Source organism: Patagioenas fasciata, chromosome 2 (assembly GCF_037038585.1).
Source record: "Patagioenas fasciata isolate bPatFas1 chromosome 2, bPatFas1.hap1, whole genome shotgun sequence".
In the NCBI taxonomy this organism is placed as follows: Eukaryota; Metazoa; Chordata; class Aves; order Columbiformes; family Columbidae; genus Patagioenas; species Patagioenas fasciata.
This window is the reverse complement of record NC_092521.1, coordinates 134,645,510-134,664,050: the sequence shown is the minus strand read 5'-3', so window position 1 is coordinate 134,664,050 and position 18,541 is coordinate 134,645,510. Positions and strand designations below refer to the sequence as shown.

Genomic DNA, 18,541 nt, shown 5'->3' with positions numbered 1-18,541 from the left:
CAAGGAGGGGAAGGTACTTGCATGTACGAGCCAATTACATATTCCTTCCATTGCCAACTTGATGAAGGTCTGAATAGAGAACAAAACTATCCCTTGACATAAAGGTATTTCCTACACACACATATAGGGAAGCATTAAAAAACTCACTGTGCAAGGCACTGCCAGCATCTAATCTGCTGAGGAAACAAAAAATAGCACCTAAGACACACCTGAGACCAATGTAAGCTTATGCAAGAAAGACTGACAGCAGAATATTTTCCTGAAGTGAACACCACAAGTGTACCTAGTCAGCCACATCACAAGATTCTCTGCATCTCTTCAAATTATAAATACATGTCTCCTAGAATGACAGGAGGAAATGGGGAGTCACCCCAATTTGAATGGAGCAAAAAGTTCACCACTTTACAAAGACTCAGAGGGAATGTAGATTCTTTTATAAACACAGAGAAAAATATGAGCTAGGTGTATAAACTGGTCATAGATACATTTAGCCAGAATCCTGGAACACAGTTTTAGTCAAAGAAGAGAAGCTTTGAAATAATTTGTTAACAGGATGCCTAGGGACAAATCTCTGACTATTTTAAGATGACACTTGGTCACTTTACAACAGGGAATATACATATGTGTTAAATGCAGCAAATATAGAACAGGAGTATTCAGGAACTCTCTTCCAGTCCTGTGATGCGTCAGTACAGCCAACATTTCAGCAAGGAAGTCTTCATATACCATTTATCAACATTACTATTGCTCAGTCAACCTGGCTGCAAATTGACGTTGCCTTAATACTCTACAGTTTCCATTAATAACAAAAAAATACTTCACCTTTACTCACTTATATGCACATATTTTATGAACGAAGGTTTGGTGTGGCATTTTTTTAAATGAATATTGATTTCAAAAAGTGGTAGATCAAGGAAACTGTACTTTTTAGAATCTATATTTTGGCTACCAGACACATGTAGCTTCTACTACATAAATTCTGACAATAAAATTTTTCATTTTCTTCATTTGATGTCAATACTCAGCATGCCCATGCCTTTTCTAAGATAATGACTGCAGTTTCCAGACTTCTAGGACTCAGACACACAGAAACAAGTGTTTCAGAATATCAGTACAAGCAGGAATTAAGGGGATCAGAACAGTTTTCTTCAATTCCCTTCTTCAACAAAGCCAATTCAAACACAAGTCTAAGCCAACCTATGCCGTGTGATTTTTGTTTGCACTCCTCCTACATTCTACAAAACATTCTTGCATGCAAATGTTTCAGTGGCATTCAAAGACTGCACAAAAAAGTTTTGTAAGATAACTTGCCTGTATTTACTCAGAACATCCCCACTATTTTCAAGGGCCAAAAAGAACCACAGGAAAGTAAAAATGCAGTTTGGTCAACCAGAATAAGAAGTGAGAATTGAAGTTACATACACTGATAAATAAAAACCTGTTTTCCTGCTCTTTATCCCTAGGTTCCCTTACCAATACCACCCTTCCTCTAGCTGTAAGTGCATTGTGAATAAAATCTATGTGAGCCTAGCCTAAAGTAATGCACAACAGATGCACAGTCTATACCTCCTTCTCCCCTAAGTAACCCATCACCAGGTGGATCAAGTGGTAATGCACTTGTGGACTGCTCAGCAATTATTAAGAATGAAATTTCCTCAAGAATTCAAGTTCTGCAAGATGTGAGTGCTGGGAAAAAAACCACAGTGAGAAAGGCATTACATCTTCCTAATATTCAGGGGATAAACTTTTGTTGTTGTTGTTTAGAACATAAAATTCACTTAACAGCAAGCAAAGATGATCCTTTTGCAGAAGTGCCTTGCACACTGACCTACTATTTAAAAGTTTTATTTGAGAAAAACAGAAGCAAACAGCTCTCATCCTGCACTGAATAGAGGGTGTGTTCATGTTACCCATGCATTCTAGTCATATTGAAGTCAATAACGCAGGCTCATTTAGTGAGGAGCATATGGTAGGTCAATGTAAACTGTCACTATGTCTGGATTATCAAGATTGAAATGGCATCCAGAGCTAGGAAAACATGGCTGTTTTCAAATGCTGAGCCCTGTCTTGGAAACCAAGATCGCCTAAGCCTCTGCAGGAGGAAGCGGTGACCACCACAGACAAGTCCCACAAATGTCTCCAAAAGTGAGAATGCTCAGTCACTTGATTATACTCAGATGCAGTCAGTATTCTACACCACTGAATTACCTGGGAATTAAACAAGCCACTTCTTTAAAAGTAAAGAGATGGCTGACAATACAGATAGCAATAAATGGCAAGTTGTATCTTATCTGCTTAGCTTTTCAAACTAATCAATTAGAACTAAAAGCAAATTATTATATACTGTCTGATGAAAACAATGACCATGTACAGAATTAAAAATACTCAATGGTGTCCCATTACTTTAAATTTGATCTTTTAAAATGTAATATTATCACCAGTAAGGGATCTTCAGTACACCAGCGATTGCATGCAGATGACATGGTAGAATAAAATGACCTTGTATACTTAAGTGTTCTTGCAATAAAGGAAAAAAAAAGTCATCCTTATCAAATACTCCATTTCATGAAAGCCTGACACTTTGTCTCCTTTCTCTTAAAAAAACAAACAAAACTAAAAAAACCCCCATGAATCAAACAAGTAGCAAGTCATCTGCCAAAATGACATCCTGTGAATGGCTCTGCTGTTAGTTTTCAAGTGGAAATGTTGTTCCTGCTGAATTTCAAAGAGTAGAGAACAATATAGCATAATACATAGGAAAATAAGCTGTGACATGAAGTGGGGAGGGAGAGAGAAGCCTATGATTCAGCTATCCTGTGGAAAATTCTAACATCTTATTGGCAAATCTGAAATGAAGTTCTGTATTTCTTCAGTGAACTGCATGAAAAAAACATGATTTCAGCAATGTAGTTTTATTCTTATTCTAAGAAACAGGATGTTAAAAAGCTTGTTTCAACAAAATAAACTGGACATCAGCTAAAAGGCAAAAACCTTATTTATTCACAATGGCAGCTCCCTACCTCAGTAAGTTCTACTTTCTCAACAATTTGTGATTCTCCAAGCACTTGGAGATTTTCAATAAGTCAGCCTTAGTTTTATGAGGTTATCATAATATTGAGTGCTTTTGGTTTTAATGCTTTGCAGATGAGATAGGTGGGTTTGAAAGACAGTAACAAATCTGCAAATGAACTCTGTGATGCCACTTAGAAAAACACACCACCACACCAAACCCACACACAGAGGAAAGAATGAATGGGTTTTACACTTCCTGAATTTCGGCAGCTATGGTAGCAGCGTAAGAGCTTTGAACTGTTACTTCCTAGCTAGGTCACTCAGTAAAAAATAATCAGTACCATTCAGTTAAGGAAGACAAGAAGCAATCATAATACTTTGGCCCAGTGTTTCGCTCAATACCCAAACTTAAGATTTAATTTCCCTTTAGATCTGGGCTTTTTTTTTTTTTTTTCCTGGACATGACCAAACAGCCCAATAGCCAGCACAGTAATCTAAACCCAGGTGGGTGCCTGCTCAGCCTTGCAGTGGTACAGACACCACAGCAGTAAGCAAATGAGGGCCCATGATACTATTTACTGAATAACATGAATAAGATGTATTTGTTGATGCTAGTAAGGGCACACCTACTGAATTAACTTCTTAAAAAACAGTAGCCTTCTTGCCAAGACATAACGCAGTCCTGTAGACCAACACCTAAATTATTTTCCTTCCATTGTTTGACCTCAATCAGAAAACAAACAAGAAATATCAACTCTTCTTTCCCAACATGGTTGTTACTAGAGTTCAATAACAGGACTAGATTTAGCCTAGATTTTCTTCTTTTCATATACAAATTGCTTGTTATCCAATCTTAGTCTCAGTAAATTATTAAACCCCATTAGTTTTAGTTCTCTTCTTTTTCTAGAAGTCCAATTCTGTCAGACATATACCACCAGTCCTCCATAAGAAGCCTATTCCAACAATGGTTGCACCCTGCTGCATGAAAGTTGACCTGTATCCCAACCACAAGGGTGCTTATTGGCTCAGTTAAGCCCCAGGCAAGACTGGAAAATAACACCAGGATGCTGACTGGCTTTTCCAAAATAATTTCTAGATCTAACAGAGTTTGAAGGGCAGAGTGGCACTGTGCTAAACTTCAAAATACACTAGCAGAATTATCACAGAATGGTTGAGGTTGGAATGTACCTCTGGATGTCATCTGGTCCATCCCACCTGTTCAAGCAGGGTCACCTGGAGCCTGTTGCCCAGGACCACATCCAGATGGCTTTGGAATATCTCCAAGAGAGAGACTCCACAACATGTGCAGGCAATCTGTGCCAGTGCCCAGTCACCCTCACAGTAGAAAAAAAATACTTCCTGATGTTCAGAGGCAACCCCCTGTGTTTCAGTCCCCATTGCCTCTGGTCCTGTCCTGTTAACGTATTTCAAGAGGTGACAAAACCATTATCAGAACGTTATCTTTGAAGGAAGCTAAACATGGCTGTTCCAAGTGATTCAACTAACCCTGTTTAAGACTAACTGCAAGAAAGATGCAGTTCTGAGAAGTCTGCAGAACATCACAGCACCAGGGTAGATCACAGAACCCTTTATAAATTACTCTTAGTTGCTAGCAAAAAAAAAAATAATCAGGGAGAAATCTAATCTCCAGGCATAGTCTCAATAACACCTTTTGCTTATTATTTTTTGTTTCTTTGTTCCATTATCACTTATGTAAAAAGCAAAGACCTACAATCTTTTAGCAATAATGCCAGCTCTAAATAGCCTGATGCATGCTAGATGGCCTGCTCCTTTTGAGGTGGTGAAATCATCACCAAAAAAAAAGACAAAAAGACTAGCAAGTTTTTAGAATATCTGCTACCTAAATGGCTGCATAGCTTCCAAAAAAAAAAAAAAAAAAAGAAAAAAAACAAAAAACCAAAAAACGAGAAGTCACTGAGCTGCACAGACACATCCGATTGCGCGGGGGACACCCCACACAGTTACCAGATTGTAGGAAGATCTCTCTCAACAAGTAGCAGCCTGCCAACCTTTGGCAAGCAGCAAGGGACGAGGGAGGAAACCTGAAAAAGCCACCACAAACTCCTACTGCAGTCATCTTAAATCAGCAAAGACTCAGTAGCCCACATCCTTTGGAGTTAGCTTCCTCAGCTCCCCAGCGTGCAGACAATCATCACTAGCATGTCTTCGGGATCCCCATTGCTACTGGTGATTTACACTTCATTTTAAAGCGCTCAAGCAGTACCACAGAAGACCAGCAGACACGTGCTGATTTTTTTTTTTTAAGGTATGTGAGACGGTCAGTGACTGAATCACATTCATAGCGAAACCTCCTCCCCTTCTACATTATAAGCTGCACTTAAATACAAGCGCCAAGATCCCCTGGACAAAGCTTTGAGAGCATAAACTGTGCATTTGTCAAGAGCAAGGGATATAGAAATAAATTATAGAACCATTCGCTGTCCTTCAGAATACAGTGTTTTATAAGACTATTATTTAAAAAGCTTCTTTTCTAACAATGCAGTTGCAACCAGCACAGTCCCAGGTGCCAGGATGAGCAAGACGTGTTCTGCATCATACTCAGGGGAAGAGCTGCTATCATGCCTCGCAGCCTGAGGCAGCGGCAGAGACCTTTGGAAAACAAAACTTATTGAGGCTGGTTTCAACATCTGTTGCCACCGCAGACAGGACAGCAAAAGTTCTGTAAAAAACAGAATTGTACATTTCACCTGGCTAGATAAGAGTATGAAGAAACTCTCTCTATCCCTTCTCAAGGCTATTTCTCTAGACACACTGACGAAGAGGGAATCATTGAAACAGAATGTTTTTAACATGGGTGGTTGGCAAGATGGAAGTAGTGCCAAAGACCTCTATCTTACTCTGCTCATGTAAAAACTTGAAGGGCAGGACTTAAACTGTAACACAGAATTAACAGTGACACAGATGGTCTTGTGCACTGAGAAGGATAAAGTCTCCTGCATAGACAGTTCTGTTGGTGATTGACAAGCTGTTCAGAAGTTGTCTTGTCTGTGGTTTCAGCTACTCTCTGTGCAGAAAGAAGTAAACATGTAAGTTGTTCTTTATGGGAACCATTAAGACCAGAAACTTCATTCATTTTCACCAGCAACTATAAGAAAATGGAAGAGACTAAAATTAGAACAGTAAAAATGCATACACTGTGACTAGGAAAAGCCTTCAGAATCACAAAACTGGTATAAGTCAGATCAGAGAGAGGTGACCTAAAAATTACCTAAGTGATGGTCACAACAGATAACACTTGTGAGAGTAAAATCTTTGCAGCATCATTGTAAGCAGTTACAGCAGAACTGGCAGAAATTAAGATGAGGAAAGAGCATGACTACATTCAGCCAGGGAGACGTTTCAGACTTCTACCCTAAAAGTATTAATCAGAGGATGCAACGAATGGTCAGAAAGCCAATGTTTCAGGTTTTCCTAATGGCAACACAAAGTCATTACTGAAATCCAACAGGTATAATTACAGTAAACACAGAATAGTCATAAACACTGGTACAAACAAGGATTAGTTTCTCACCCTTACTATTTTGTATTGTTACTGCCTTCATTCTAAGAACAGAGGTTAAATACATGCTCTGCATGACAACTGCAGCACCACATACTACACGTTTTTGCCATGATGGTTTTTTTAGGTGTCAGCTCAGCCAACATGTGGGCAGAATCTGAAGGATTGCTTAAAAAGTTGCTCTTCTGAAAAGCAGAAAAGAAAAATGTCCTTAATTCCCAGTTCATGCATTGCATTGGAAGGCAGAAGAAAGGGAGATTTGTGTGCAAACCCATGTTAACATAAGTGCCAAAGAAAACGTCCAGAGGGAAATAATTAAGTGTTGACATGGCAGCAGCTGTGTTTGGCAATCTAAATATGATTCAGCCATCAAAACCCCACAACTCAACAACCGAAGAGGGAATCTCCAGTTCAAGTACTTGTAATTTAACAACTGGACCTGAAAATGAGTAACCTAGAAACACAGATAGATAAATACACACCTCTTGGTCAGACAAGGAAGGCAGAGCTTGGCAGATATACTATTCAATCACTTCAAAGAAAGAATTTTTCAAATTCAGTCTACAGTGTTAGAAATCTGAAAAGCAACACACAGAGGCAGATAAAGAATCATATCTGCAGCCTTCCTTCTGTGACTTACCAGAAGCTATTAGGCAGCCACTATCTGTATGTCAAGCTGTCTTACAGCCAGATATACAGTTAGTAAGTTTGAAGACCTCTTTCAGAGCCAGAAACTCATCGCAATTGTCAATGCACTACATCAGCTTAGGGCTTAGAGGTCAATGAAAGTCAGTTCTCATGCTTATTCCTCCCTCTTGTTGCACAGAACAGGGATTCCTGTCAAGTCATGCTTATCAGTAATTACTTTCCACAGAAAAAGATTCAGGAGCCATGTCTAGAACAGCCTTCATCCAAAGACTGAATCATTAGCAAACACACATTGCAAAAATTGCTTAGTACCTTCCACATCAAAAGCAGCTCAACTGTACTTCCGTACTTTCGTGGTCAGCATCATCAGACACTGAAATAGGATTAAGCGCTGCCGTGCTCAGCGCTGCACATTGACACGTGATTTCTACCCTAAGGAGCCTGCACTGAGTCAGTGAGGCTCCGGCACAGCAGACGGACACGACGGGGGAGGCCGAGCTGCGCTGGCCTGAGCTGAGCAAACACGTTTCTCAGGCTCAATTGGCACTTCTTGGAGTGCTCACTGCTTTTGCTAACAAGGCAGGTACCAGAATTGCATTTACAATTTTTTTTTTTAAATAATAATAAAAAACAAACAAACAAAAACACAAAACCAACCAAACAAAAACCCTCTGATCATCTAACAAATATCTCAGTTGGGACACCTGAATAGAGAAAATCAGAAAGAATTTGTGCAAGTTTTCTGTTTTCTTCCTCTGCTGAGGCAGCCCCCAACTTTCTTTTTTTTTTTTTCTAATGTTTCAAGCAACCTGCAACAATGTTCCGTGAGTTCCAAAACTATTCCACCACTGTGTTAATTCATGCCATAACTTCATATATAATAGAATCTGCTATTTCTGAACACACGGACTATGTGAAAGCCACAAGCAGCTTCAAAAACTTTGCATGAGCAACAAGCTAAAACAGACTGAAAGGAGGAGGAGTTGGGGATATCCTGCCTCCCAGGATCAGACCCACAGCTGTGCCTCCCTATTACGTTTCCAACTTCACGGAGGTTGTTCTATTCATTAGCATCAACACCCTACATCACTCAGCTCTGAAGGCAGACAGCAAGCTTTGCTTTAAGGTAATTAGTTAACCTTGATATATTTTACGTTAGCAGAATAAAGATGAGTACACACAACAGGACAATGTTACATACACAAAACCTCCTTGTCTCTCAGATAAATGAGAAACTAAAGCAATTAAACATGTATTTCCAGGCACAATATTCAAGGATTTATGTACTTATACCTCAAGTGGCAGCTGCAGAAGACTAAAAACAATGCTTGTCCCCCAAAGTATGCTGCTTGAACACAACCACAGGAGCAGAGGGCAGATATGAAAATACAGCACCTCAAAGAGCAGAGCAGGGTAAACTTGATAACAAAAACACATTAGTCCCAGTCTGGAGAGTTGTTTCTCAGTTCTCACAATATCTGCACCCTGTTATCTGAAACTTGGCACAGGAAAAGAAACTTGCAGGAGAATCTAATTTTCTTTGGCTGCCTTAGCAGTGGTGTATCACAGTATCCATCCCCTGGCCTTTTACCAGCAAAACTTTGCACCTTTAGTGAGTCAAATCTTAACATAACTGAAATCGATTGAGATTTACTTAAATAACATCTAAATACACCAATATAAACACTGTGCTTCTTCTAACATATAAAAGTACCCCATGACTACAGTAACATACTCATTCTGCCTCATTCATCAAAGCATTTTTTTGAAATGCACATTACAGCAAATCAAATTTAAGCCTAAAATATAGTAGCAACTTACATGTGAATTACCTTGTCAATAGGAAGGCTTTTCTGATTTTGTAGCCTAGAGTACAGTTTGTAACAACTGAAAACTCAGTTTTAGATTAAAAAGCATAAAATCCAAGAGTGCCAGAATAATGCCATATTACACTCTAGCTTCTACACAGCATATAGCAAGACCTACGGAATACAACAAATGAAAGAAGGGCTGTTAGACGGACATGCATCTGTTTGTAATAGATGCAGTTTGAAATAGACCAAATTCTTTACAATGACATACACACAGCTACTAAAAAACTACGGGTTTGTATAAAATATAGCACACTTACATTTGCAAAAGCGAACAATCCAGCTACGCATGCAGTGTTGCAACAACCAGGCTTCAGCTGAGTCTCACCATCATTTCCTGTCCTTGGTGAACATGCCAGTAATTTCAGCCCAACCACAACTGTTTGGTGCACACACATGCAAAGAGAACACCTCCAATCACTAAAATTCCCCTCCCACCTTTCCTGCATGCAAACCCAGATATTATACAAAATGATAAGAGAGGACACAAATGGGCCTAACACAGTATGTGGGGCAATATCAGGGTAAAGAAAAAGAGAACAAAGAATTGTGAACATTATTGTTTTGTCAATGGACTAGAAGCCACAGTGGAAAATCTTTAGCTTAATCTGCTGGGGTACAGGCTAGGGAATATTACTTAAACCTTTATTTAAAATATTTTTAATAATGAAAACAAAGCTCATTGAAATTAAAACTTGTTAGCTGTGGCTTTACAGAACACGTCCATTAAAAAACCTGCTTTAAATACCCAACCCACACTTACAAGCTGAAATTAAGTAGAGTGAAACATTCTGAACTCTATGATTAATTGATGAAAGTCAAGGGATGAAGCAACAACCAACTAGCAACCAACTGTTCCCTGTGTCCCTTCTCAAGAAGGCAGAGAAGGAAGAACACGGTTACCACCATTAGAGGCCTAGGACAAAAGTGTAAGGCAGACAAATTACTTTACAAGGAAGAAGTTAATTTATTAAACACCCTTCTCTCTAGCCGTTCCAGGTATCCCCCTAGTAAAACTAAAACAGCAATTGTCAGTGAAGAGTACTTCACTGTCAGTGAACTGTACCAAACAGTTTTTAAGCAATGGAGTATTTAAATGTTCATATTGCCTAATTTGTCCTTAAAGGAAAATTAAATAAACCTAGAAACTTAAGTGGCTGGATTTAATTAACCTATTTTCTTGAAGATGTGGCCAAAAAAAAAAAAAAGAAGTGGCATATTTTATTTTACACGAGTACAGAAAACCGCAGATTTAGACGAGTGACGGCTTTGCAAACATGCCCAAGATTTCTGAAGTTACATTTAAGAGCCCGCTGGCTGCCAGCTCGACTCCCTAAGCAGAGCAAGCAGCAAGGGGGGATAGCCGCCCCTGCCCACCGCTCCGGGAGAGCCGCCTCTCCCTGGCGGGGCCGCCCTTGGGCAACAGCTGCCCGGTGCATCACGGCTGATCTGGAATCCTCCCCGTCTCGGTGCCACACGGAGCGCACCGCGAGTTAAATAAATGCCGAGCAGCCCCCACAGCACCTCCCTTTGCAGGGAGAGGGGTGTTAGTTGGCTGCCGCTCCGGAACAGCCTTGCCGGGCTGTCACAATGCGGCCAGAGACACCGCGGGAGGTGACCGGAGAGGGGCCCGGCGGGGCGGGCGGGCGGCGCGGGGGCTGAGGAGCTGTGCCGGCAGCAGCCGCCCGCCCGCAGCCCTCAGGGCTCTCGCTGCGAGCCCGGCCAGAAAGCTGCTTTTCTTGAGGTTGGAAGGCCACTTTTCTCGCACGCCGAGTTCGCCGGCGGCCGCTACCCCCCGAGCCCGCCCCGCCGATCACCGACACGCAGCAGCGCTTCAGCAAGGGGGGCTACGCCCCGCCACCCCACTGTCCCGTCCCTACGGCGCGGCGGGGAAGCGGCCCCGTGGGCGCCGACCCCGCCCGGACACACACCTGAGCTCCTCACCTGCCGCTGGTCGAATTACCGCCCGCCGAGCGCCCCCGCCATGGCCCCCGGGCAGCGGCGCCCCACAGCCAGCAGGACGGAGGGCGGAAGGAGTCGGGCGAGAGCGGCAGCCGCCACCATGAAGAACCGCGCTACCTGCGCCGGTGCCGGCGGGGAAGGCGGAGGCGCGCGGGGCGACACCTCCGATGGCTCCAGCTGCCGTCGCGCTCGAGTGGCAGCCGGCGTTACCAACGGGAAGCACCCGCCCGCCCCTCCGCCGTGCCGAGGGGCGTGATTCCCGCCCGGCCGTTGAGGCGGGGGAAGGGGTGTTTCCATGACGTCACTGGCGGCACCCGGCGGACAGGTGGGGCGCGGTCCCGGAGGGGACGCGGGGACAGGAGCCGCGGGCACAGAAGCCGCGGGCTAAGCCGGCGCTGAGCCCGCCTTAAGCGGCCGGGACAGGGCAGGGCAGGCGGTGTTCTGGGGGCTAATCCCGCAGCGGAAGCCTCGGGGCCGAGGAGCGATGGTTTCCTCAGCCGCGCCCTCGGGGAGAAGTGCGAGGTGGTGCCCACAGGGAGGGCTGGTCGGGGGCGACGCCGCACCCACAGCGGCCTGAGGTGATCGGCGACCGAGAAGCGCTCCCCGCGCCCCGCCTTGCCTTTGGGAGGACTCCTCCGGTGTGAGAGAAACACCTCTCCGTCTCCTCCCGGCATCCTAAAACTAGCGTGTTACTCCGAGTCTTATTTAAAAAGAAACAACTTGAATGACTAATTAGGTCCAAGCCATGAGAAGTGCTCTGGACTGCTTCCACGAACCCTTTAGTGTGTGTGCTAAATCTTTCCAAAATTATTACCTCTTCTGAGGATGCAGATGGGATGTGACCTGGCATACAGTTCTTATTTACGAAGTGCGATTTAATCCCTACTTAGGAGAAAGGAAGGGGGGTGGGAAGAACCACCCTGGTTTCCCTACTCAGCCTCATGTGCTCAAAACTGATCAGCTGCTTTTCCGTTCCATTCAGAACTCTCTGCTTTTCCCAGCTGGAGTGATTATAGAAAACAGAAACCCTTTTCTTCATTTATACCATCTATCCTGCATTAGAAAAGAGCAGAAGCACTTGGAAAAGTTCAAGTGACGTCCCAAAAGCTAAGAAGGGTATTCATGGATGGGAACTTGCGGTAGCATAACCTGGGAGTAGACTAGGACCTTGTACTTGGGATGAAATCTTGTAAGTGTGTGAGAGACACCAGAGTATCACTTTTATTAGGAACGCTATCCAGCAAAGGCTTCCCAAACCGTAAGCGCCAAAGTGACCCAAACACCTTGAATGCTGCTTTCAGAGCTGGCCTAAGTGCTACTACATCAAAGAGGCCTTCCGTTGTCTCTGCTGCTGCCTGTAGCCAAGAAGCCCAATGACAGCTTAAGGAGATGCTGCCTACACAATGAAAACTAAAGCAGTGATGTTTTGGTCAGAGTCAAGCAACGAAGTCAAGGAAAAGCAACAGAAGCAGTTTTAGTTTTGATTATGTTATTTAGTACAGCTTTAAGTTGCTGCTGTGTGGGAATTCAGGTATTGCCAGGAGGTATTTATCAGTTTGCAAGCAACTGGAATTTAAAAATAGCATACAGCAGTTCCTTAGGTTTCAAGTTTTATAAAAGTGAAGTTTTATAAATACAAGTTTTAGGACAAAATTAGCACTGTTCTTTTAAAAACCACAATTGTTTAACTGAATGCACCAAATAGCTTGCAGTAGCAAATCAGTTAAGGAAAATATTAGGCAACTGGAATATGTTGATGGTTCATCTTTCCAGTGATCACATGATGTAATAACATACTGTTAGGTAACAGTATGTTTCCCATGCATGTGTGGCCTGTTCCAGCTCCCACTGAAACCAAACTTGGATCACCTCTTGTTTTAGAAAGGCACTGGGTGTCTCCCTGAGGATATACAGTCTCCAAGGCCTGCAACGAAAAGGAAATGAACAAAACAAAATTAAACTTCTCTTCCAGACCAAAATCTCCATCTTGAATCCTGCCCTATAGACATCGTTATACTTGAGGTTCCTGAAACATTTAGAACATTTACTGTTCCTGTATTCATCACAGAAAAGAAACATGGACTGAGGACATCTCTAGTCTGTGTTAAATTATTTCACTGTAGTTACAGTAGGAAGGAGTTTTATCTTTCTATGGATTTGGGGCTTTGTTTCTTTTCCTTTTGTTCTGCTTTTCTGTTGAATAGAAAAAATGAAAAAAAATATTGGAGTGCTCTCTTTTTCTGGGCTAAAGAAAAGTTTAGAAATAAATTAATAGGCAGCCCTTTGAGAATAAGATCATCCTTTCTGTTAGAAAATCAACACATTAAGAAATAGTGACATTGTTAACTGGGATGGCAAAATACAAGATGCTTGTGTACCGCAAGGTAAATATATAGGCAGAAAGCCTCTGTCTGAATATAGATTGCTGTTTTCCCTCCTTAATAGATCCATCAACACAAATCCATCCGGTTCATAATAGTAAAAGGAAGGCGGTTAGGGTGTTCCTCAGCGCCATGCACTTAACCTTCAATTTATCCTTGCTCTTTGGTTTTTCTGTTCTGATTGATGGAGCCTCGTGACACTGTAATCTTTCTAGAGCTATTAAGAAGAGGAACTCCATTCTGCATAATGCAACATGTATTTTTTTTAATTCAGTTTCTCTTTGATCTAATATAATTCAGAATTAAATTACATGGCCTGAATTACAACTCTACCACTCTGTGTCCTTTTAGCTTACTCTTTCCTGTGGCTTTGTAAAGACAGTTGACAATAATGTTTCCAGTGGAGCAATGAAAGGAATTGTCTTTTGATTTCAAGCTTTTTGTTTGTTTGTTTTGTTTTAATTATTAGGTGAAAATAATTACTGCACCTCTGTTGAACTCAAAGACATGCAATGATGTTTCATGTTTAAGCAATCTTAGTCTTGTATGAGTGAGCAAGCTTCCATACCAGGTACATGGACCAGACAGAGAAAGCCTCATTATGAGACAGAAGTTACGTCCTGTGGTTTGAGTTGAACAACTAACACAAATAAGACTTGTGAAGAGCTCCTACATTTAGAGTACAGGAATGTGTCTATCAGTGTCCTTGTGGCTGAGAAGGTGGGAGCAGCAGCAGAGTGGTGTACGTTGCAAATTTATTGGATTAATCTATCTTTCTCTTCTGATGACTATGCACATATATCTTTAGTCCTGGGCAGGAGTTATCTGTCTTGAAATTCAGCAACATCTTTCCCTGTGCACCAAAATGTATCTGTCCTTGGTTGCTTTCCTCTTTCTACCAGCCCTCCCCATCATATCTTTTCTGTCCTTATGCCAGTACCTTTTATTTTATTCTCGGTCACTGGTGAGAAGTCTTCTATCTCATCAACAATACTTTGGCAAATGTTGCTGCTGTCCTGTTGCATGTATAGGCTCGTATTGCATAAGCTACTGTCACTGCCTTTCCTGTGTCTTTCTTGCTGCTGTTTCTAAATGCTTGCCTGTCTCCCTAATCTGCCAAGGCCTCTTTTCACATCATTGTAGTGACTTGACCTTCTTCTGTGGCTTGTCTGGCTTCCCAGCTAGAATTAGCCTTGTTAAATTCCCTTTGGAGCCCTTCTGAATACCCCTGAGCTACCAAGTTTACCTCTGAAGTGCTTCATGCTGTGATGCCCATGTGAAAGCATCTCATATGTGTTGTAAAATTAATTAATTGCTGCAAATACTTTTAGCAGTCTCTATTTTGCCCTTCACTTGTATGCTGATCAGAGCTCTGCAGCTGTAGGGGGAAGTAAATCTGCTGACACAGCAACCTTTACTCTTCTTCTCCTTACAAACTGCTTAACTGGCTGTAGTTCACTCATTCAGATGAGGGCAGAGCAGGAAGTCCTACAGTCTTTCCATGTTGGCAAAGCAGATGTGTTGCCAGAAGTTAGTCAAAATGGGAAAGCAAAAAACTGAAAAGGAGTTAACATCCACCAGCTTGACACTCAGCAAGGAATTATCCCTGTGGAGTGTACCACAGTGAAGAAAGTAAGCAGTCATTCCTTTTCCAATACCCAAATTGCTCTTCAAGAAAGTCCCTCTGTCAAATAATGAAAAGAAGTTCACTCTGGCCCAAGACTTTCAAAGCTGGAATACAATATACCAGGCAGCAAACATCAATAAGATGCACAGATTTACTGTGGGTGCCATGACTGTGCATAATGTATACCTGGTGGGTAAACATGACACATGATAGCTTTACAGCCTCTTTCCACAGTACTGCTGATCCATTCTGAAAATCACCAATGCACACCAAAGAAATAGAGAAGGAGGGCAACATAAGCCAAAAATGCAGACTCTGGAGAATCCAGTCTTTTTGTGTGTGTGTGTTTGTGCAGCACCTTAGAAATAGCTGAGTTCCAAATTCATCACTGGTACTAAAAGTACTTTTCTTGCTATTAATTTGACTTGCATTTATCTCTTCCATTTAGCTACAGGGGAACTTCGAGGGCCCAGCTGTATTAGGTCTGACTCCCAGGCTTACTCCATTTGAAGGCGAACTGGTGAATTTAAAGTGATCACCATGTGGTGAATGAGCAAATCCAATGTCCAGACTGCTGGAGAAACAGGGATTTAAGAATCACTGGGCTTCTGCCTCATACAGGCAAGGGCATGCTCCAAGCAGTAACTTTAATACTGACTTGGAAATGAAAGGCAACTCCAAAGTTTTCAAGATAAAATTATTCTGATTTTTTAAAAGTAGTAGCATTTTCCTTTAAGAAGAAACGCTAAACAAAATGGCAGTTGAAGCTTCTGTATTTGTCAGTCTAGTGCTGGTTTCGTACACACCAGACGCTGTTTTATAACATTCACCCCCCTCCTCCTCATTGGTGACTATTACTCATTCTCCCAAGTATTCTGGGATTTTGGTGTTTATCTAAAATGCAGTCAGATGGAAAAAAAAATAGTCATATTTTTTCCACATTACTTAAGGCAGAAAGTATCAAAGTACATGGAAGTTTATTATATTCAGAAAGCGTGTTTATAGCAATGCGAGACCGGTCTTTGCAGAATCTGGCATCCAGATACTCTTCAGTTGGCAGAGGGCAATGCAGCTGTTAGGAAACAGTGTAATTCAGTGCACTGTGAGCCAGATTATCCTTCCCTGCTGATTCAATCCTGGTCGTTGGGGTTGCTAGTGAGGGTTTTTTTCTGGAGCAGGAGAGAGATAAACCTCCTGTGGGGCACAAGGATTAGCAGAGATACTCCACACCCACGGGTCTTTTGCCTTTCTAAGGTATTATGTAGTTGCAGCTGGAAGACTTAATATATTGTCCATCACAACCAAAGTTTCTACTTAATTCACTGAGCTCTGGGCAAGGCCCAGGCGTATCTCTTGTGTTATTCTTTTTCTGTAACTGTTGCATACAGCGTGGAGCTCTGCAAGTACTGAGGTTAGATCCCTGCTCTGCTTTTCTCAGAGGAACTACCCATAGATTCTGTATTATCTGAAGAGTGTCATATTTTCTGCAGTGAAAATAGGATCCAGATTTCTCTTATTAGGGCTAGATTGGGTATTCTTTTCCTTTGAATGCACACAATAGGAAAAAAATGTGGAAACGTTAATGCACAAAAACTGCTGACGTCAAGTTATTTCATTCTTTCGGGACCATGAAAGTACAAGGTAAGATAAGGCACTGAATTTATATCTGGAAAGTATTTTATGGAGGGATATGGGATTGATGCCTTTGCATTCCACTTCAAAGTAAAAATAAATAATATTGCTCAAACATTGTAAATTGTGCCTTCAAGGTACATTTCCTGCCAGCATGGGTGGGAGTTTTCTGTTGTCTGAAGTCCTTGAAGTTGCTAGTGCTTCACTTGAGTGCATGTGATACTCAACACGGGTCAAGAATGGCAATAACAAGCATGACCCTGACAACATGTGCAAGTCCAGCTACAGACATTAAACTTGTTAGCAAACAGTTATTCCTGACTGAAATCAGAATGAAAGAGCAGAGAACCGACTCTCCTCGCACTGACTTGAAAGTTGGGCTTCTGGCCTCCAGCCGAAGAGCTGTTCCAGAGCCGTCCTGCTCCAGTGATCCGACAGTCTCCAGTCCTCAGATGAGGCACAGTTACAGCCAGTTTGTGCCTAGTGATGCTTTGCACCCGCAAACCTGCACCTCAGTAAAAAGTTACTGTACCAGACCTATCCACTGCCACAGCTCTTAGATGTACACATTTAGCTCAGAATTTCACTAGGGGAGAGCAGAAAGTGTGCCTGTTGTTGGTGTGGATTAACTGTTTGTTTTGCATCAGGAGGTTTCCAACAGGAAAACTGTTCAGTCTGGCTGCCAAGCTGCAGTGGGAAAAAAATGGGGAAAAGCTAATACAGGTAGGTTGAGTTCTGCTGACCTACAGTAGTAGCCTCTCCTCTCTCTGTACCACAGCCATTAGTGTCGTGGACAGTGTTTTAAAAGAGTTCAGAACCACGCTAGTATGGCTTAATCACAATTTTCGACGCTACCAGCAAACCTTATCTGACAGAAAAATACAACCTCCCAGACATTGTAACCCTGACTACACACAAAACAAGACAGTAAGTCCAGACAGATTTGCTTCTTTTTTTTTTCTTTTTTCTTTCTTTTATTTATTTTTTTTTCCCCCAGAAGCTAGCAGTAGTTTCAGACAGAAAGGATGTCCAAGAAATGAAATCTTCACCTTTATTTGAAGTAGCATTACAGTTCCAGGTGGCTGCGTCAGACCAGATCTAGTGCTGTTGAAATCAACGGAAAAATCATCCTTCAAGTTCAACGAGCTTTGGGTCAGATGCCTCACCCAACAGATCAAATGTCGAGTGGCTGGGATTTTCCCTCACGTCTCAAGACATTGGTGAGAATCCAGGCAGCTGTTGGGAGGACAACCGCCTCACCTCGCTGTTACCCCATGACAACTGAGGCAAGACAGGGTACCCAGTCCATTGCTCAATGCATCCTTTCATCTGTGCCGTTTTTCTCAGGGTTTGCTAATGAGGGATGGGTCTCTGTGTTAAGAAAGTTTTGACAATGATAAAGCAATGAAAGCCTTCAGTTGAACTTGAAGGTGATTGCTGAGAAAGAGTAGAACAAAAGCATTTATGGCATAAGTGCCGCAGTCTGACACGACTGACTAACAAAGTAAAATAGGGGAAAAGCAAACCTCCCACCCAGCCTGCCTTGGGCAAACACAAATATAGAGGTCACTAGCAAAAGGCACGAAATGGAGTTTACTCACCTACAGCTCAGGTATAGCCAGTTCATCACGGTCACCTCAATCCAGTCAGCTTCTAATCAAGCAAATAGTCACTTGGCACGAATTCAATTAACAATGCCTTCAACCATGACAGAGATGTGCAGCTGCCTTTCCACTTCTCTGCCTCCAGAAGAGGTGTGGAAAAGGGATATTGCTACAAGGCTTTAAAGCCAAACACTTTAAAAATGTCCTTTGGAATACAAATAGATATGGATTTACCAGTTATTGAGATTTTTTTTTTATTTTAG

The 18,541-nt window shown here is 42.2% G+C and overlaps 1 protein-coding gene across 8 annotated transcripts in view; it reads right to left on the bottom strand.

Annotated features, from left to right (window-relative positions):
• The window catches only part of OSBPL3 (oxysterol binding protein like 3), a 92,613-nt gene extending 81,401 nt beyond the window's left edge, over positions 1–11,212 (bottom strand). For 6 of the 8 annotated variants that reach the window (XM_071805027.1, XM_071805024.1, XM_071805030.1 and 3 more), the window contains exon 1: positions 11,017–11,212. The gene's annotated coding sequence lies outside the window, so the exon portion shown is untranslated. Of the gene's footprint in view, positions 1–9,332; positions 9,389–11,003 lie in introns of those variants that run through there. The other 2 variants (XM_071805025.1, XM_071805026.1) reach the window with 2 other exon arrangements.
• Between the last annotated feature and the right edge of the window lie 7,329 nt (positions 11,213–18,541).